Here is an 18,875-nt window from a genome sequence, read left to right on the forward strand (position 1 = left end):
AATAAATGTATAGTCATATTTTTCTGAGAATGTAAAGTTTTTGTAATCAAAAGCCGATTTTAAACACCTATAAACCTTTTATTCTAAATCAGGATCAGCAAGAATATGGTAGCCCAGATTAAACAACTGTCATGCCTTTTGAGATGCTGTCAAAACAGATTAGGGTCTGTTTGGCATAAAACAAACTTACATGCAATCCCATGAACAAACAGACGACATAATACTCTAAGCTGGAAGCTGCAGTGGCCGGTCTGTAAATATGTTTATTGTTTTCAAAAACTCCCTGACGTCTATAACATCTGCAAATCTGTCAAATGGATCCTGCTTACATGTACATCTAAAAATAACTGCAAACTTTGTCCTTGGCCAATAGAATTTCCCTACTGCCCAAGTCATACAAGGATTCCTCACTAATTGCTGCTTTTGTGTTTTTACAGCCCTGCCCCTCAATAAAACTTTTTGCCCTCTTCTGCTCTGTGTCTTCTCAAAGTAAGACTTAACCGAAGTAAGAGTAAATTTTCTTTCCTTGATCGACTCTGACTCGGCAGAAAGATGCCATCGACCATATAAGGTCATCTTCTAACCCGTGCGGCGCTGTGTACAAGCGAGGTTCAGTGAGCAGCAGGCAGCCGGGCTCTGACACAGTGTTTTCTTCCACCACGATTACTCAGTCTTGTGAAAAGATGTGTAAGCAGGAGGGGCAGGTCCCAGGATACATGAGGCCCACAAGGGTCAGCTTGTTTACTGCGCAGGAAAAAAGGGGGTTGAGGTACTGTGAGGTGAGAAGGAACTGTGATAAGACCTGCTAGCATTGGTTCTGACACTACATCACTTTTGAGTCTACCTTCAGTGGTTCATGTTAAGGTCATATCCCACATCTTTCAAAACAACAAATAACTGGTTGAGGTTAGAGATGGCTGACAGGCATGTTGTTTGAAACTGTAGAGCAAAAAGATCCTTACTGTCAGGGTGAGCTTGCAGTGTACAACAAACTGCTATTTGGCTACTCCTGGCCCCATATCCTCTCTTCTAGAAGAAAGACAAAGTATGGCATTTGAACAGTTGTGATGGCACAGGAAATTAGCCTTCGACTACCTGAATGGCCCCAGTCAACGCTTACTCTCCATCTTTTGTCCTCCCTTCCTTGTTAAAGCTGGTTTCTCTTGGTACTAACGGTTACAGGTATGTTTCTCTCACTTGCACTCATGTTTATCACTCACTAGATGGCAGCCTTTGAATGCCTCAAACATGCTGGAGAGGCATTTAGTCTTGTGAGCTTATAGACGAAAATGTGAATTTTTTCCCACTAGATGGCAGACTTTTAAAACCTACTGCATGACAGTGCAAGCTGGATTTTCAAAGTCACTTCTTTGTATTTAATTTGACACGTGTTTAATTATTGTCAGACTCACAACAGATGAACACCATGTAACTTACTGTTTATTCAGGAACAGAAGAACTGGGAATTGAACATCAGATTTTTTTAAACTGAAATGTAAAAATACATGTGCTAGTTATGTGTTCAGCAAAATGAGTCATAAAAACATTTTTGTACCATATAATATTAATGCCTTCTTTCAGTCACTTTCTTGTATTAAATTTTACATTAAAAAAAACAAACAAACCCTAAGACATCAGGTAGCAGTTGGAGTTTTAAACCAAATTGCAGTCCAAAACAACATACTGGCTGGCATAATAAATGTAAAATGTTTGCAGGTGTATAGCTCTTCACTGTCATCAGAGACAGGTTTGCATGTTCCAGATGTTCTCGTAAAGCACTTAAAGTCCATATTAATTTAACTCAGTTGATAATCACTTATTTGAAAGACCATGGGATAATGTGATGTAAAATATCAATCTTTATCATCTTCATTTATATTTCCTCCCACAGCCACTCTACCCTTTAATAATTTCTTGTCAAAAAGAACAACTTTCAAGACTTTTGTCTGAATGAAGGGATTTCTGTATTTTCAATGAATGGTTCTTAGCTGCATGAATAACTCTAATTGGTTGTGAAAGGTAAGCACCCCTTGTCTTTCTACCAATGACACTGATTAGGATTTTCTAAAAGTGTGCCTGTGGGGACTTAACTCAATGCAATTACCCTTGGCTGCAATGATTAGCTTGACATTGCTCTAGGGGCCCTTTCACTTTGTCTCCAGCACTGAAGATCTGGATCTGTGGATGAATGCCATGAAGCCCGTCTGCTCTGGAGACTAAGAGCTGGACCGTGCTAATATATCATCTCCAAACCAGCATTGCCAGTCTGTACCACTAGACAGCGAACAAATTTTATTGGTTTCAGTTTGCTTGGCTCAGGTGAAAGTCTTGCTTCTGCCCAGCAAACTTTTCTTGTAACCAGTATTTACCAGGTTTGAGTGCAATGGCACCTGTCAAAAGGTGGGATATGTGAGGCTACAAAGTAAAACTGATGTGTTGGAAGCTGGAAAAATGGGCAAGCAACAACTGAGCAACTCTGAAAGGGTCAGAATGTGGTTGCAAGATAAATGGGTTAGAATATTTCCAGAATAGCAGGTCTCATGGGGTGTTTCCAGTATCCAGTGGTAACTGCCTAAAAAAACATAGAAGTGCCTTAAAGTTCTCCAAGGAAAGGGTAACAGGTCATGGGCACCCAGGGCTCACTGATATGCATTGGGAACCTTTGTGGTCTGATCCATGCTGCAACCACTTCTACGCTCTACTTTATTTACTCAGATAACTCAAAGCAGAACAAACAATCCATCCATCCATCCATACATCCATCCATTCTCTATACACCGCTTTATCCTCACTAGGGTCGTGGCGGGTGCTGGAGCCTATCTCAGCTGACTTGGCGAAGGCAGGGGACACCCTGGACAGGTCGCCAGTCTGTCGCAGGGCTACATATACAGACAAACAATCACACTCACATTCACACCTACGGGCAATTTAGAGTAACCAATTACCTTCAGCATATTTTTGGACTGTGGGAGGAAGTTGGAGTGCCCAGAGAAAACCCACGCATGCTCAGGGAGAACATGCAAACTCCGTGCAGAAAGATCCCAGGCTCAGGTCGGGATTTGAACCGGGGATCTTCTTGCTACAAGGCGAAAGTGCAAACCACTACCTCACTGTGCAGCCCCCATCTATGGGTCAATGAGCCTAAATCTCACAGTACTATAGTGTCTATATATTACACTAAACTGTATAACAGGAATTCTTCAGGCGTGAAAAACAGTGGTTTCAAGGCAAAGTCAAAGTTCTGGTCAGGATTTTTTTTCCCCAGGCTGTACAATTGTGTCCACTCAGGGTACCTGCTATAAAGCAGAAACTAATTGGTCATTCAGTGTGTAATTGAATGGAATTTAATTTATACTAATGAAAATGAGAGTGCTTTGTGAATTTCACATAAAGCAGCCATTGACCTGAATACTAATCAGCAGTGGCATTTTCTCTCGAAGTCAAAGTCAGACAGTGTTCACCTGGTAATATTGCTGCTTTCATTCTAATAAAGAAAGTATGCTGTTGGTCTATATTGACCTCTAGTTTGCCCTAAACTTCCCATCAGCTTCTGGGCTACAAGATAGCATTGTTTGGCTACGGGTGATGCTGATTCCATGTGATTAGTAATGTTATGCTTTACTGATATGTTACAATAGGAAAATCCCAGCAGTATATAATGAAATTTATGACGACAGCATTCCATTTAGTTGAACTCATTTCAGGGCCCATTACTGTGCATGCTGACTTATTGTTACACCATGTTGCTGGGGCTTACTGAGACACCTGGTTTTCCTCACAGGACAAATCAAAATGTCTACTGTGCATAAGGCCAATAATTCATGTGGTTATATTACTTGCACTGGCTAAAGTGTGAAATATTGGATTTGCCTGAATGCAACTCCTGTGTGTTCGGGTTGCTGAAGTTTGTCACTGCGTGTTGAACCCAGACTCTCAGCACCATGGACAGGGCCTGCTGGAGCTTTTGGACAAGTTTAGGACCCTAATAGACTTTTCCAGAGCAGACATCATTGAAAGAAATGATAAGAAACACACAGGTAAAACTGCTAATATCCAAATGACTTTAGGTGTGCAACTCTTTGTATTTTTCATGCAACTGAGGCATTAAAAAAGTGTTTATCCTGTGCTTTTCCTGCTATGTTTTCTACGACAAGGATCTATTTTGCAGTTATTCATTGCAATGCATCTGTTGGCTGTATGTGATTTGTGATTGTTTGTGGCCCTATAGGTTTATTAGTTTAAGCTGTTCCATATGTACAATTACCTTTACTAAATAGCCCTCTTGGGCAATATGGGATTATGGTCTGTGTCTCACAAATCACAAAACAGGCTTTGCAGTCTTCTATTCTAGAACAACCCTTAATACCCAGGAGGATAACATTTGCACACTTGTGCCTAACAGGTCCAAACTCTAGGAGTTTTCCGACTCCACATAGCATCGACGAGTCGCCGACATAAAGGTGAACTCATACAAAGGAAGAAAGAAGTGAGGCTTTGTTTTATCTGTGCTAATGGTTATTGCAGGGTTTGAAGTGGTTACTGGTTACAGGCCTGTTACGGCTGGGCCACCACTCCACTTTACCTGTTCACTGACTGGGGCATTAAGATTTCATAAGAAAACTAAAATTTCAGATTGCTCAAACAATTTGAGAGACTGCAGACTCAATGTTTACTTTCATTCATAGATCTGAGGACTGGCGGTTTAGTTAGTCAGTGTGAAGACTCAATATGAACCATATATTATTGTTTAGACCCTCGTGTTTTTTCTGTATTTAGAGCATATATAACTTGGCAAATTGACCCCAGCAACAGTCCATTATCATGGTTAAGTATCGGTGCTACAGCAAACACACACTGTGCTCAGCTTTTTAAAGACATCTACGGTACATGTGGCTGGTAAAAAGGTTGATTAAGATATGGTTCAGTTTAGGCAGTTGGTTAAGTTTATGAACTGATTCCAGTGATGAATGGATATTACAAATGCAATAGTGAACACAGGGGGCAAATTTTATGTATGTAATTTTTATTTGGTACATTTATGTCTATCCCCCCACCTTTTATGACGCAGTATGAATGTGACCCTACTTCCTTTACTAGCACTGAATATAATAAAAACTGATGCATTGAAACAGTGGCCTATTCAATATTGCATGAACCTCCAAATATATCACGAACAGTACTCTTTTTTTCCTTCTCACTTTTGTTGTCCCGGTCTTGTTGAAATGTGATTTAGAGTTGACAAAACTCAAAGCAAAAGACAAGATTATCAACCAGTACACTCACCCATCACATCTTATGTGTATTTTCCATTTAATTATGAGCCATCTTGTCAAAAAACACTCCTAAATCTTCCAGGTTATCTGTGATTCCCACTGTGTGCCATTCAGTTCCTCTATAACTTTTGCGGATTGGATCGCCAGATGGCCTGGCTGAGACTATAAATCTGTCTGATAAGAAAACAGCTGAGATAACTTAGTCCGATGTCTCTTCTCGCACACACTTAATGCACATGCTGTGTTTTATCACAGAGATATGGTGGCAAAGCAGAGTAACTCACACTGGTGTGGAATAAACAGCTTGGTTTGCAAAGGAGAGCCAATGTCAAATGCAATCACTTTGAAAATTGCACAGTCATACTTAAAATAAATCTACTTATTACATTTTGATCCCAACAGAGCGAAGGGAGAGTTTAAATTCCACGATTTTATCTACAGCATAAAGGAGTCTACATTATAATTTGAATGCTTGTTAAATCAATGCCTTTCACAACCTGCTGCAGCAACAGTCTTTCTTCTTTTGTGCCTCATGCAAAAGATTAGAGTGTAAGGCTTCAGCGTTTTTCTTATAAAGACACACACAGACACACACAGACACACGCACACACACCATCCTCTCAGGAAATCCACTGCTGATGGACATGATAGCATCAGGACCATACTCCTTCTTTGACAGATTGCAGACTAGGAACCAGCTCAAACAGGATTTGAAATGAGAGAGTAAAAGAGATACAGAGCAAGGGCGAGGTAAAAACAGAGAAAATAAAAGTGCGGAGGAGAGAGGAAGAAAACTGAGAGAAAAACGTGGACCCAGAACCATTCACACAGGGTGAGGTGAAAACAAACATTCTCTCCTCACTCACAACAGGACGTTGGTGTTTGCCCTATCCTGCTCTGCTTTGTCTTTGTAGATAACCGCTGCACGTCATCTAACATCTGTACTTTTCATCGCTGTACAATTGTAAACAAAAACACTGGCCAGCAGTGCACAGTTATAAACATGACGCTTCTCCGGTTGTGAGTAGGTTCTGTGTTGTAGCAACAGACTGGCCGTGTGACTCTGATCGTGAACTGCCTGAATTCAGTGAAAATATTGGAAATACTGATCATGTTTGACCATGAATTATCATATTAGAGAGAGACAGGTTGCATATTCAATATTGATTCGGTGCCTAAATGTGCATTCAGATGTCATAATCAGACTTTACCTCAAACTCTTCAAGGTGATTTATGAGAGCCAAGAGTAAAGGGTATCAGTTTTGACTGCATATCTAACAGACAGTATTTGTGATCCAACTCGGCATGCTTAGACAATTTTCTATTGTTGCTGTTGGCAAAGCTTTGTAAATAATTCTTGACAGAAGGCGGAAGAAACAATCTTGTGTACTATAAAATAAAATAATCTAATTTAGTTGGAATTGCTTTCCTGAAAGCTTAAATGCTCTAACTGAACTTCTCTTTTTAAACACTGCCCATGAGGATGGATGGAATTGACTGCGCAAAATCAAAGCATGTGGTAACTTGGGATTTCTTCACCAGTTACATCCATCATCTGCTTAGCTTTTTCACTCACTTCCATCCCTTTCCACGCACTGATAAATTACGCAACAGCTGACCACTACATCAGATGTAGCCTTGCCTACCTAACCCGCTGTGTCTCTGAAAACATTTCATCATCCATAAGTATGAGTTAAGCAATTTCTGACCAGTAGAGATCAAAGAGCCTTAAACACAAATGCAGCCATGACATACAATCCAGATCTCAAGTTTCCATTTTCGGTCTTCAGGCTTTGTGCTTCTGCATGATCATTTTGAAATAAGAATTTTGATACTGCATTTAAGTGCCAAAGTGTAAGGTCCAATTTGAGAAGACACGAGTGTGCAAACTGCTAGTGCTGACAAGTAATTGGACACTTGACTAGTAAATGTTTCTTAGGCAGCTGTGTGTAATTTCAACATTAGCTAATGCTCAAAAGAGCCCACATATGGTGATGATTTGACTGAGATTTTAGAGAGATTTGCTGTTCAGCTGAGCTTGTCAATATGAGGAGTCAAGATGTGATCCTGGAAGTGATAGAGAAAATAATGGGACTTTCAAAAAAAAAAAAAAAAAAAGCAAAACCCTTTCAGAGACATGCAAAAGTTGTATAATTGTTTGCATTTTTTGGCTAAAACTAACTGGTGGGTTCATTCTAAAAACACTAGTGCACACAAATAAACTAGAAAATGGCAAACAAGCTGGTAGGGGGAGAATCACACGTTTTGTGAACGAGCAAAAAACATGGTTTAATATTCAGTTATCCTTCAACACCATCTGGTCTTTAGTCTTCTTTATGTTTGTCTGTGTTTATTAACCACTGGTTCAATCAGCTCTCTGTCATTTGGTGGTAGAGGCATAGGGCTGTCTGCTGGAATTGACTGTCTACTTTTAATATAGGACAGTCACTGGCAGGAGGATGACTCAGCTACAAATCCTGTGGGCTTACAAGAAATGATCAAAAAAAAAAGCGACATCTTTCGTTAAATCTCTGGGAGTTAATCTCATTATGTTGTTATTAAAACCTTTTATGGACTCTCATGTAACAACATGCTCACACCCAAAGTGTAAGAGTTGCTTCAGGTTATACCGGCTACTATCACTCTTTCTTTCTCTGTCTGGAGGCTCAGTGGCCTTACTAAGGTGTTGAAATCAGTAATATTGCTTGAGGCTGCATTGACAAACCTGCTCATTTGCAAAACAAGAACAGCTGCTTCAGTTCTCAATAAAGGTCATCCATGTTTTCGCAACACCCGTCATCCAAAACATGCAGAATGATTTTAGCGAAGCACATAAAGTGGAAAAATAAAGAAAATATATCGAAGCTTTATGCATGTGACATGTGAGCCGAAGACAAATGTTTGCAATGTCATTACAAGTTGTTACTGTATTAAACGTTCAGTTCATCACTCAGTTTCAGGGTTTATTTAACTAGCCCTTCTCAAAGAACAACTTGGCCCAGACTGGTCCCTATAGAATACATGGGCAAGATCTGCAGTGAATGTAAAGTGGTTTACCAAATGGAAACCATATTGCATTCACTGTAAATAAGGAGCAAATCCATGCACTGAATGCACGTGTGCACACTCCCTGTACATTTACGATACATGTACATGCACGCATAAATAAACAGTCTCTGGCTGCACAGGAAGCAATTTAGCTGCACTGTGAGCTCTTGATGGGACTCCTCATACTAAACCAGGACACCAATTCACTCCCTAATATTTAAACATTTTATTTGTGCATCAACATCAATTCACAAAAACTGAGAGACAGAGTCACTGCATTTGTTCTTTTATGCTTCCTCTTTGCACTTTTCTGATTTGCTTTCATTTCCTTTCCATGCCAAGGCATTGCAAACACACATAGAACCGTTCTTCTTGATGCTGACATGCATAGCATAATTCAGTCTCACTGGCCTGTTCTTGTTTCATCAGAATTTTTAACGATTAAACAAACAGAAACATCCCGTGTGAACAGCAAACATTGTGTTCAGACTGAGATATGCATGATGCTTACAAGACCGGACCACTTGTGAAACACCAGAGGGCTCCTCCTCACTGTGAAGATTCAAAGAGATTTGCTGTAAATGGAAATATTTGGTTTATTCGCCCTCATTAGTGAATTTATCACATGAACGTTTGGGTATAGTGACATTTTGCACTGTGGGAGCAAACATAAGAGCAGAGAAAGAACAAAAGTTGTCATCAAATGAAGAAGTTGTCATCAAATTATCAATTAGTTAGGATTACGATTACATTTAAATCAGTGATATCAGCTCTTGAACTGCCATGACACGCAAAGAAACGTAGTGATAAAGAATGGAAAGAATGACCTACTGTCTGTGTTTGCAGACCAGTCTACTCAGTTTAAGTGATTTTCCATCTTAGGTTCTCAACACAGCTTTTTTAAACGGAGAATCTGTAGAGCAACACTGAGCCTATTTTTAAATGTGAACCTCACAGTAATGCTCCCAGAAGGATTTATATCTGATTTTTGTGGTCTGCAATGGAAGTATTTGCATGCTGTGTATGTACAGTATGTCTGCAGGCCTTGTGTTCTTGTTAAAGTATGCATATGTACACACACGCAAACATGCATGTTTGTTCTTTCTCATGTGTGCAGACTATAGGCCTTTCATAAATATGGCACCACGAATACTGATGAACTTACTGCTTACCAAAATATCATCAGATCTTTACAACATTCAAACATGTGGTGAACGCAAAACCATATTACACGCATTGTTTTGACAGTGAGAAGACTTTAACTTGGCAAGTGGCTTGTGATAGTGGAAGGGGCACTGATTATGTCACAACTCATATCTCATCATCTGTATGTCCCTTTGCACAACAACTGTAGATGAAAGGTACACGTGTTTTGTGTTTTCTAGTCATGGAATAATTACACTCCAGAGTTCATGGCCTTCGATCAAACATGCTGACAGGGAGCTCTGAGACATTGTGACCGTATGCAACCATATCGTATGTGGGAATCAGAATTAGGCAATTTTTAGATTAATGTCTGTTGTTGTTTGGGAAACAGGAAACATGCACTACTGTTTAATGTCAACCTTTGCCATCTGAGCGAGAGAGAAAAAAATGGACAGACTGAAACCGCAAGTATGGAGAGGCATTTACCATAGGCTTTTATGTTATTTCATTCTAATGAAGACATTTTGGACTTATTCCAGATTCTTCGTGGTATTCACAGCTTTAGGGGTGGCCCAAGAACTAAACAGGAAATAGATCATCCACAGAGTGTGCCCATGGGAGGCAAGGAGTTTCCTGCTTATGAGGAATGCCAACCATGGTGCGGTGCCCACAGCTGCTCTGTGGGAGCACCGTGACCATGCTAACCATTAGGCTGCAGACTATCAACTCTTCAGAACCCATGATTATAAAAAAGAATAGAATGTGACTTCTTGATGAGTGCCTCACATTTAGCAGTGATATTACAAGTGAAACAGAACAATACAGCAACAGAAACAAATGAGTTTATTAATTGACAGTGAAGTCTGGATTGGATTCTGGAGAGAGACTGTTGACATTTAGCGAGTTAGCTGCCAGATTTATCGCCGCTGTATTCCGCTTTCATCCTTTCTCCCCTCATCTCACCTGCCCTCCCCTTCTCTCCCTTTTTTCTCTCTGTCCTGTGTACAAACATGCAAAGTTCCAGTGTGCACGAGACATGCTGGAATAGTGTCGAGCGGATTGGTCCCCTTTGTTTATTTTCCATTTACAGAGCCTGGGCTGTATAGCACCATTAGGCAGAGAGGACAGCAAGTGGACCATAAGGAAATATTAAATACTGGCTTTGATAATAACTGTATTGCATTTGAATTGTTGCCTTTATCTTTAAGTTTGGCACTCAGTAATGGAAAACCTAATGGGGCATCCCATTCATCAAAACAGAAAAAAACACACATACACAAATATTTTTGTTTAACTTCAGGCATAAAGAGATTGTTTTCATCACAGCTGGACATCGGACTGGAAAAAGTCATTGCTCACTGATTTCCTTGATATTTCCGAGAAAACCAAGTGGATATTTTCTGCATCAAAGAGTGACGCTGATGTTTGACACTGTCTGTTACACCTATGCAGCTTTGGTTTGAAACCCCACAGCAACCATTACCCACACACATTATTAGTCAAAGCAAATCCAAAGCAGTGTATACATTTGTGTATACAAGCTAAGAATGCATGAGCAAATAAAAGCACTCACATTTCAGTATGTATAATGATCTCATGGGGCCAAATCAGTCATTCCAAGAAATGACAGTTCAAAATTAGAGTAGATCTGAAATATGACACACTGTTGCATCATAACCTCGGCATTTCATACGAAATTTGTTAGTATATGACAAAAACGCCATTTATAGTCTTTGACTAACAGAGAGCAAACATAATCCTCTGTAATATTTTCAGATATATTGTTTCTTTAATAGCACTTTCCTTGCTCTCCTTCTCTCCATGAAGTGTTTCTGCCAATTACAAAAGTATTTTATAAGCCAGTCATATAGATTATTGTCTAGTCGTTGGATTGTGGACATAGAACAAGGCCTCAGTCTAAAGAGGTGCATTAAAAAATGGCTCTCCTTTGCCTCAATCACATTAGCGCTGCACAGAGCTGACAATTAAGAAGCAGTCTATGGTGGTCTGGCTTGACTTTTATTGGCTAAACAAATCTGATGAAAGTTTGTGGGTTTGACCTTTTTACTGCATTAAGGTAGAACTGGGGGCATTGACAAGCAGGAAAGAGATGAGACAAGGTAAACTATTCATGTCCAACTTTAAAAAAAAAAAAAAACAGATCTGAGGCACCTATAAAACTTCTCATTATCAAATTTGCTGGTTCTAAAGCAGAAACCATGGACTATTTCCATTTTCAAATATCTGGTCCTATTAAACTGTCCTTCTGGAGAAATAAAGCATTTTGTATTTTATTAGTCCCAACAGGCACTCTGAAGGCACATTTTTACAAGCTAAGCCTGTGTTTTACAGCCTATTTTGGTTTATTTGATGCTTATCATAAACAAAATATATTCCAGTGACAGGATGGTAGCATACACACGTGGACAAAATTGTTGGTACCCCTCAGTTAAAGAAGGAAAAACCCACAATTCTCACTGAAATCACTTGAAACTCACAAAAGTAACAATAAATAAAAATTTATTGAAAATTAAATAATCAAAATCAGCCATCTTTTTTGAATTGTTGATTAACATAATTATTTAAAAAAACAAACTAATGAAATAGGGCTGGACAAAAATGATGGTACCCATAACTTAATATTTTGTTGCACAACCTTTTGAGGCAATCACTGCAATTAAACGATTTCTGTATTTGTCAATGAGCGTTCTGCAGCTGTCAACAGGTATTTTGGCCCACTCCTCATGAGCAAACAGCTCCAGTTGTCTCAGGTTTGATGGGTGTCTTCTCCAAATGGCATGTTTCAGCTCCTTCCACATATGTTCAATGGGATTCAGATCTGGGCTCATAGAAGGCCACTTTAGAATAGTCCAACGCTTTTCTCTCAGCCATTCTTGGGTGTTTTTGGCTGTGTGTTTTGGATCGTTGTCCTGTTGGAAGACCCATGACCTGCGACTGAGACCAAGCTTTCTGACACTAGGCAGCACATTTCTCTCCAGAATGCCTTGATAGTCTTCAGATTTCATCGTACCTTGCACACTTTCAAGACACCCTGTGCCAGATGCAGCAAAGCAGCCCCAAAACATTACTGAGCCTCCTCCATGTTTCACCGTAGGGACAGTGTTCTTTTTTTCGTATGCTTGGTTTTTGAGTCTATGAACATAGAGTTGATGTGCCTTACCAAAAAGCTCCAGTTTGGCCTCATCTGTCCAAAGGACATTCTCCCAGAAGCTTTGTGGCTTGTCAACATGCATTTTTGCAAATTCCAGTCTGGCTTTTTTATGAGTTTTTTTCAGCAGTGGTGTCCTCCTTGGTCGTCTTCCATGAAGTCCACTTTGGCTCAAACAACGACGAATGGTGCGATCTGACACTGATGTACCTTGGCCTTGGAGTTCACCTTTAATTTCTTTGGAGGTTGCTCTGGGCTCTTTGGATACAATTCGAACGATCCGTCTCTTCAATTTGTCATCAATTTTCCTCTTGCGGCCACGTCCAGGGAGGTTGGCTACTGTCCCGTGGGTCTTGAACTTCTGAATAATATGAGCCACTGTTGTCACAGGAACTTCAAGCTGTTTAGAGATGGTCTTATAGCCTTTACCTTTAAGATGTTTGTCTATAATTTTTTTTCGGATGTCCTGGGACAATTCTCTCCTTCGCTTTCTGTTGTCCATGTTCAGTGTGGTACACACCTTTTCACCAAACAGCAGGGTGACTACTTGTCTCCCTTTAAATAGGCAGACTGACTGATTATGAGTTTGGAAACACCTGTGATGTCAATTAAATGACACACCTGAGTTAATCATGTCACTCTGGTCAAATAGTTTTCAATCTTTTATAGAGGTACCATCATTTTTGTCCAGGCCTGTTTCATTAGTTTGTTTTTTTTAAATAATTATGTTAATCAACAATTCAAAAGTAATGGCTGTTTTTGATTATTTAATTTTCAATAAATTTTTATTTATTGTTACTTTTGTGAGTTTCAAGTGATTTCAGTGAGAATTGTGGGTTTTTCCTTCTTTAACTGAGGGGTACCAACAATTTTGTCCACGTGTGTATATCCATCATAAAATGCTTGTAAATCTTTTTGCACACCTTGCTAAAAATACTGCAAAAAAGCCAGTGCAAACATTTCTATACTCTGGAGCCCAGTAATTCCTATACATACAGTCATAGAAAAAATTAGTAGATAACACTTGTTTTCTTCAATTTCCTGTTCATTTTAATGCCTGGTACAACTAAAGGTACATTTGTTTGGACAAATATAATAATTACAAAAATAGCTCCTAAGAGTTTAATTTAAGATCTGATATGTATATTATCTGTGTTTTCTTGATAACAACCAAAATCACTGATGTTCTTATATCAATAGCTATGGCATTGTACTGTCAGGAACAGTGCTTTAAGGCATTCCATGTTTTACTTCTGTCTGTTTTGTCACACGATACACATAGCAGTTAGTTCTTGGTTGCATAGCCATTGTTTCTGATGACTGCAGTCATGCGTCTTGGCATGCTCTCTACCAGCTTCTGACATTGTTCTGCTGTCACAGTGGCCCATTCCTGTGGCACAAATTCAGTTTGATGCCTGGTACCCTTAGCTGTACCAGGTGTTAAAATGAACAAGAAATTGAAGAAAACAAGGGCGGTCTACTTTTTTTTTTCATGACTGTATATTTAAAAGCTGGAACTAAATAATCACACTGATGGTCCAGTTATGTTTCAGAAATGAGCTTTATCTACATATGGAAAATCCAGATTCTTTAAATCTGAGCTCATCTATACACTGAATCAACATTAATACCACTGACAGGTGAAGTGAAGAACATAGATCATCCTGTTACACTGGCACATGTTAAGTGGTGGAGTTCATTAGGCAGTGACAAGAGTCAGTTTGTAACGGCACGATGACTGAGATCATCTCCAAAACAGTAGGTCTTGTGGGGTGTTCTTGGTATTTAGTGCTTAGTGCCAACCAAAAGTGGTCCATTGGAACGACAAAGAGTGAAGTAACAGTAGGATGTCACACACTCACTGATGTTCATGGGGAGTGAAGGATGGCCTGTGTGGTCTGGTCCCACAGAACAACTAATGTAGCACAAACTGCTGAAATTGCTCCTTATGACAGAAAGGTGTCAGAACACACAATGCATTACAGCGTCCTGTGTATGGTGCTGTGTAATTTCTGCAGTTAAATGAGCACAACTGATTGTAATGTTGATGTTTAAAATGTAGCCCTGCTACAGACGACCTGTCCAGGGTGTCCCCTGCCTTCGCCCGAGTCAGCTGAGATAGGCTCCAGCACCCCCTGCGACCCTAGAGAGGATAAAGCGGTGTGTAGAGAATGGATGGATGGATGGATGCATGGATGGATGGATGGATGGATGGATGGTTGTTTAAAATGTGTGCTCTGGTCAGAGAAAACTCTCCTGCTTATCATTTCAATAACTTCCTGAACTAACAGCAAGCCAACTGGGAGTTGACAAGATGTTTTGACTTCACTTCTGACAGATGTTGTGGCTGCAGTCCAGAGTAGATAATATAATGTTGTAATATATGATTTAACAGATGAATAATACAAAAATGTACTGTCTACAACAGAAGGCAAAGAGCTTTAAGAAATGGATCACTATCTGTTGCTTGGACATATTTTGTGTTTAGTGCAAGTAATATTATTCAAGACCAAATACACATAAAATAATCAAAGTGTACACTGGACTTGTATCTGTGCTACAAAGCAACACAACCGACTTGTTCAGTCACCTGAAAAAAACAGCACAAACTCTAGTATAGTGAATAACACTGCTAGCCTTACCTCAATAAATACACATTGTTGTTCAGCATCAAATCAGATATCTATAACAGTTCTTATAATGCATCACTTTTTAAAAAATTGACTTGAAAATTAAAGCAGTGCTCTGTTGATTTAATTTTTAAAGGTTTTGTTACAATTTCAGTAAAATGTTGCTCCATAGAAAAACATTGCAAACAAGAAAAGCACTCAGAGAGCGCAATTCTCCAGCAAGGCTGTTCAGTCGTCGTATCATTTCCAGTGGCTGAAATCTTGAAAAAAAAAATCATAGCAGAAATCACGGAAACATAGAATGTGCCCATTAAATATGATGTACCCACAAACAAAATGACCTTGCTGAGCACAGGCGTGTGTTTTGCATGTGTACATTATGTATCTGACTTAAATTTTTAGCAGACGGTGGGAATTGATGGGACTCAGAAACACCCCCACAATTTAATCAATTGTTCCTTGTATAATTTCTGATGGATAAGTCCCGATAAGTCCACAGCAGTCAATTTGTAGTAGGATCACAATCATGTGATTGTAAGCAGCTGACGTAGTGTTCACTCCTTGTCATAGTTACACTGTGTCACTATCTCACAATGATACAGAAATCTTTAACAAATCCATGGATCCAGACTTTAGGACGCATCACTGCCAAAATCTAATCACTTAGTCCTTGTGTCATTTCTGACCTTCGATGAAAATGTCATTGAAATCCGTTCATTTTTGAGTAATGTTTTAAGCAGAAAGAAGTAAGTAGTGCTCTGCTGCTTTAAATGTAAAAATACAATGAAAATATTTTGTCCCAAAAATAAATAATCATGAGACATAACCATGATTCTCAATGTTGACTTAAATATTGTGTTTCCCACTTTAGTGAGAACCGTGTAGCTATGGTAACACATAGCTAAACATTTTTCGCAGACACCTTTTCATGTCAGCATTATTCCCTGATGGCAGATGTCTCTTCCATGACACTTCCTGACACACAGCAGAAGTTGCTCAGCTCAGGAATGGTTAATGGAATATAACAGAGTTTCAAGTGTTGACTTAGGCTCCAAATTCCACAGATCTCAATCTGATCAAACATCTGTGAGATGTGCTGTAAAAACACGTCTGGATCCAAGGAGGCCACACCTCGACACTCTCAGGACTCTAAGGATCTGCTGCCAATCTCTCGAGGCCTGACGATACAGGAAACACTTGGAGGTCATGCGCATTCTCAGCCATGAAGGATCAAAGTTGTTTGGACAGCATGAAGGAGGCCTACACATTATTAGACTGGTTGTTTTCATGTTGTGGTTGATCAGTGTAGAAGCTAGTTTTCAGGCAAGTTTTGCACACAATATGTGGTAGTGTTCGAAAAGAAAATGTCCGAATCAACATTGTATGCCAATGTGGATCTGCGGGAGCCTACAGTGAAAGGAAAAATAAAAGGAATTCCTCTTTAAGGATTCACGGTTGTTTCACTTGAATTTTATTTCAGTCTGTCGATACCCAGTGTCTAAATTTCTTCTTGAATTTCCTTAGGAAATACTGCAATGTTATCTTGTCATATACAGCACACTTCTGGTTGCACCCACTCTGAGGTGAGGTAAAACAGACCCTTGTCTGGTCAAACATTGCTTTTCAGCGAGGTGCCGAATTAGTCTTGAAACATATATGAGTCTGACGTTGTTCCTTTCATTGCTTTTTCTTAATGTCACTGTCTCTTACATTATTTTTCAGTTTTGCTTTTGTGTTGTAATAGTGTAAAACTTTCTGAAATCACAACTACCATAAGAAAAGAAAAAGAAAAACAAGAAATTTGGAGGAACTTTTTAGGCTGCAGATTGTGGGTTCTTTGTTAATCTATAACTCGTGATAATCTCTGGCAGCCCATATTTTCTCCTTAGAGTGTTGATGCACTTAAGTTGGTTCTCTCTTGGGTTTTTAAAAAAAATCTATTTTATCTATATCTTTTGATGTCTGGTCTATTGGTCTCATCAATTACAGTCTTCTTAGATCTTGGATCACATTGGCCAGCAGAACAGTAGATTTAATAGATGCACAGCTTCAAATGAATATCTATATTTCAGATGTCTGATTTGCTATGATGTTTTTTATGCTGAAAATGAGGAAATATACAGAAGCTGTCATTCAGCTATATCACCTTTAAAATGTTGCTTGAAGCTGTTTTTGGCAAGCACTAACTAGCTAACGGTGAAGACAATAATGATGCCTGCTGTGCAGTTTTGTAAAATTATGTGTTTTTTTGGTAATGATTTCTAAATAAAAATTGGTCCTACAAATTGTCCCTTTGAATGAATCAATGCACAGGCTATGATTTTTCATTCATTCAGTGTTCCTTCATTTCTCCTGTAATATAATCTGTAGTGAACTTGGTCCATTTGGACTATATATTCTCAGAATGTGAGAACGCGGTTCATGAGTTTATAATCCAGTACAGACAGATAATAGGTGCCATAAACTGCTCAGCTCAGGCAGTGATTCACATCAGGAGGTGACTTCACTCCAGTCAGTGGCAATACCTACATGTCAGAGCACTGTGAGTCAGCACAAAAGACACATATGATAACATCAACAACTAATCAACAACTAAATCATTTGGCAACCAGTTTGGTCATTTTGTTTAATTATTCCTTACACTCTTAATTTGAAACGGATTGTTAAGAGAGATAATGATTTGACCAAGATACATTATAAGCGTTTTTCTCGGCAGACTTTATTTTAGTAGATCTATCATTAATCATGGTATTATTAATTTCCCGTTAACTAAAATAGATTCTCATTAAAAATATCTATAATTTCATTCATCCATTCATCATAACGTATGCTGTGGTGGCAGGCTAAGCATGGTAGAGTTCTTCTCAGCTTATCCTCAAGGTCCCCTCGGTGGATTCGAAGATGTTTGCATACCAGATGTGAAACGTAATCCATCCTCCTATTTAGAACACAAAAATTGACAACCAACACCCCATCGACTGATTCACATGCTCCCTCAGCTCCATCTGACAGTGAGGAGTCCAACAGTATCAGAGCTTTGAGTGTCTGGCTATGAATCCCATTCACTCTCGATGCAATGGTACTGTGGAGCTTAAGCACTACCTCTACAAGGTAAATGGGTAACACTCCCAGAAGTCCTCCAACAAGGCTTGCTCCACACAGGAAAAATATGGTCATATTTAAGAGTTCCTTAGAGATGTCCTTCATCTGCACTACAATATTCTCAGAGAACAAACATTTTTTGGCAAGAAGTTCTCCACCCTACCGAATCACCAGCCATTTTTCGTCAAGGTTTCTGCAGCCAGTAGAAAGCCCCGATGAGCAGAAAATCTTCAAAAGTCTTTGTTTTCAGCTTGATAACTCCCTTCACTCCTGGTTTCCATCAGGAGCAGTCAAAACTATTGAGTTAATACCAAAGCTCTACTATCATCCATTCCTTTTCTGTTCTTGCTCAAATCTGTCAAGATGTGGGAAACACTAATCCCTGCAAGCCATACTTATTGTGATGTCTTTTTTTCTTATAGAGTGTTTTTAACAGACATTTGAAAACAGTAATTATTCAAAGATGTCAGTATGTGTAAGATTTTGCTCATTTCTATAAGTACACTG

General features: G+C 39.2%; 1 protein-coding gene across 8 annotated transcripts in view; it reads left to right on the forward strand.

Moving 5' to 3' along the window:
• Positions 1-18,875, forward strand: part of LOC110959593 (protein mono-ADP-ribosyltransferase PARP6) — a 331,374-nt gene that overhangs the window by 302,871 nt on the left and 9,628 nt on the right. The gene's annotated exons all lie outside the window — the stretch shown is intronic.

The sequence above is a fragment of the Acanthochromis polyacanthus genome, chromosome 2, assembly GCF_021347895.1.
Source record: "Acanthochromis polyacanthus isolate Apoly-LR-REF ecotype Palm Island chromosome 2, KAUST_Apoly_ChrSc, whole genome shotgun sequence".
NCBI lineage: Eukaryota > Metazoa > Chordata > Actinopteri > Pomacentridae > Acanthochromis > Acanthochromis polyacanthus.